We start from the raw sequence: 3,822 nt of genomic DNA, 5'->3' as shown, positions 1-3,822 counted from the left end.
ATATTGAAGTTAATGAGGTTTCCTTTTTAATTTATTATAACTTTATGTTTAATATATTTCTGTGATGGGGAGCCCATTAAGCAAATGGGCCTTTGCTTGGGGAAAGAAGGCTTTTCCTGTTGGAGATTTCTTTGAGAGCGCTCTTTTCTGGCAATGCAAGAAGGAAGGTGATGACGTTCGTTTTCTTTATCGTTTTGCTTAAGGCTTTTCCTTCCACCATTTCACCGTTTTTCCATCAAGTAGTGTTGACTCGCCAGCTTTGACCATCACCTTCTTTATTTCGACCTATACTCAACTATAGAGTCTCTCTCTGGACTTCTTTATTCTCGACTTCTAGCCTGAATTCATACAACTATTACTGGCTAAGGGAATACATACAGCTATTTGGAGTCATTGCGTACCCACTAATTTTCAATCAACGTATCTAGGCAGCTTTTTTTTTCTGGGAAGTGATAGCCAGACTAACTGTTACGTATGAAGAATTTTCTTACCTCACCAATGATATATCTCGTTGCCTGTTGCACCTTGCACCGTCGCCTAGGAACTCGCGTGGCTATAAACCAGTGAAGCATCAGTTAGAAAGACACCATCATAATTATGAGGCTTGATGACGGATAGTAAGTTCTCAAGCCTCGCCCTCAAAACCCGCATAGATATGGGGGCACAACGTAGGCTCTTTATGATTCCAACTTATTTTATTCATTCCTGGTATGCAGTCCATGAAATTAGTTCCCGAAATAGTTTTCTCACAGAACAGTTTCCTAAGCGATTATTTTAGTTTTATATATAGAAAATGGCTCTACACCATTTTTTCCTTCAGACCAAACCCTACGTCTTACAATCAATACTGGAAATCCCTTGTAAAAATTGCCAAAAACAGTAGCCTAGACCTAGCTACTAGCCTATAGCAGCATCAGCTGTTGAAATAGCGAAACTGGACTTCAAAGCCTCTTTTAGGCTCCAAGTACCATCTGCGACTCGCTAGTATACCCAATCTAACAACCACACTTGTCCCTAAACTAATCTTAACTTTAGCCTAAACCTTCTTTCAAACTGACTGTCAACAAACATTGTAGTAAAAACCCTTTTCTGGAATTATAGAAGAAAAAATGATAGTAGGCTACAACTTAGAGAGTTGTAAGTACTTTGAGGGGAAATCAGGAAAACAGGTCAGCTTCCTTGGGTTTTGACTAAAACGTCCGGTATTAAACTCTCTTTAGCAGCATTCACTTCCTTCCTTCCTAAGGGATTGGTTAACATGAATATAGCTGTTGTGTTACAGCGTCCTTATAAGTATCGCTTAGGGTGCTATCAAGTTGATTTGACTATTTATTGAGCTTGTCGTTCCGGTTTTCCTATGGGACTGGTGATACTATACTGGCAAACACGGTTAGTTTAGCATCCGATATTTCTCCGGGGTTTGTGCTCGAGTGTACGTTTAAAAGGGAATACGTGGTATGTTTCGAACTTTGACCTGAAAACATACGATGTTTTGCTTAAAATTGAATTAAATTTTAAGCCTGCATCTTGACTTTATAAAAATATTTTAAAATAATTTTGTTACTTAAATAAGTTTTAAGTGTTCTGAAAATTTTAAGTTGTGGTTACAAAATGGGTGAATGGCACCAGGAATGCTTAAAGTTCATAGGAATAATTGCGGCCTTTATATCTCCCTTGTTAATTTCTAATTTCGAGTTTGATTTGCAGGGCTTGAGGACTTCCTATCTCTGAAGTCAGATACGTTGATAAAATGGATACGCAATTATTCCTTTTATTTGTATGCATTCCTGGTGCTTCCAACCAGTACAAAATAAACCATCTTTAAACTTTAATCGAGTTTCTAATTAAAGAAAGAACTTTCTCTAATTAGAAACTGATTAAAAATTTAAATACTTAAATTAACAATTAAAAATTTATGAAGTGAAATTTATCCCTTAACCGTTGCGACCTTTTGACCTTACCCTCCCTTCAATGAAATTCAATCTCCTTAAAATTCATTAAATTTTTTCGAAATGACAAGGGCCACGCATGAAGATAAAAAACGTCCCGTTATTAAATTTAAGAAAATTCAGCCTCAAAACGAGAGAACCAAAAAAATCTCTGAAAATAAATTAGTAGATGAAATTTTCCTTCATTGATTATTTATAAATCGATGCACTAGTTGATTCCCCCCTAATTTTCAACAACAATTTTTGCTTAGACTATGGGTTGCTCTACAGTAATCGGAGATGCTCTAAAATATATTAATTTGAAGTTCTCATCACTTGAATCATAAGTTTATAAGATATGTTATGTTCCGTTCCATAAGTATGAATGGCACTACCAATACAAGTTCGTAATGCTACTGAGATGGACTTACAGTACTCGAGATAACTAGTTCGAGAAGGAGAACGACGGAATTAAGCGAGTCAATTGAAGTCCTAACTACACTCGGTGCATGGTGGTTAATTAATTTTGGAGCTAGGACCAAGTTCCATCTAGGTCCTATTTAGTCTGAACTTACTAAGTTACCCAAATTTGACAGCAGCGCCCTACTCACCAGGCGTACGTCGCTTTACCCTGAATCTATGACCTCCCTACTTCAACGACTTCAAAATTACAAGCTCCATCCAGTTTCTAAGTTACCAGAATTTACAAACTTATGGATGGAGCATATCTTATGCTCGAATCGGTTTTATTATAATCTTGGGTTAATTTACTTTCGTTTGCAAAACTAAAACTATTTTCCAATAGTGCTTTTCTGTCCAGAATTCCTCGGGTTTCTCCAGCAGCGTCGATTTTGGTTGAGTTCGAAAACTCAAAAATACTTCTTAAGTTTGAGTTCATGTTCGAATTTCGATCGAGCAGACAGTTAAGCTTTTCCAAGGAAAAACTTTTCTTAGTTTTCTTTGCTGTGTATAAAATCGATCAACTCAAATTGGCCCGGACTTTCCTCTCTATAATTTCTGCTTTATAAGCTCTTGCTACTAAATTGCTATGTTAAAAATCCCCATTTCAATGATTGAAGTTTTTTCTTTTTACTTTAATTTGAATAATTTCCATTAAAATTCCAGGGTCTACCTATTTCATTTTACAATCAGGGACTTAGAAGCTGGTGAGACCGGGTGAGACACATTCAATATTCAGTTTAGGGACAAATTTGGATTGTCATAACTCCGGTACTATAAGAGATACGGGGATGTCCTTTGAGTATGTTATAGTCCTATTTTCCCCCTATCCAACGATATAAAAAACGTGGGGATCGAGTAAACAGGAGCTGAGTAATCAAGGAAAATGTTTATAACCATACCATCCATAGGAATAGCATACACTAAACTTTGGAGGCTTATAACTCCGATTCTACTAGAGATACGGGGATGTCCTTTGAATATGTTATAGCCCTATTTCTCCTCTTTCTAAGGATATCTTAAACTTGGGGTTTCAACAATCAGGAACCGAGTAATTAAACTTTGAAATGTTATCGTTGATATTTGACTACCCTAATTTTTTTCCTATTCTTTCCTGTTAATGAACTTCTGTTAAAGCGTTACTTCACTTCTAAAGAATTAAAACTTACTTGTAACTTGGTTCGTTTTAAACAGGTCTACACATCTTTTTCCCCTTCCCGTTCTCCTGAAATTAGTTGAAATGACTTTCATTTGGTGGCCTCCCTCGCAATTACCTTATTTCCATCAAAGGCAATCTTTGTTCTGTGTTAAATTAGGCTTAAGAAAGACATTAATGCTAATTGTCTTCAAAGACATTCTGCAGAACCCTTAAAATCTGTTCTCTGCGCACGAGTTGGAACTAAAACTAACACGAATATTTTTAGTTAAATGAAAA

Source organism: Phalangium opilio, unplaced genomic scaffold (genome assembly GCF_054372755.1).
Source record: "Phalangium opilio isolate 3A_F unplaced genomic scaffold, DU_Popi_V2 ptg000209l_1, whole genome shotgun sequence".
Classification (NCBI taxonomy): Eukaryota; Metazoa; Arthropoda; class Arachnida; order Opiliones; family Phalangiidae; genus Phalangium; species Phalangium opilio.
The sequence above is the reverse complement of the archived record's forward strand: the minus strand, read 5'-3'. Positions refer to the sequence as shown.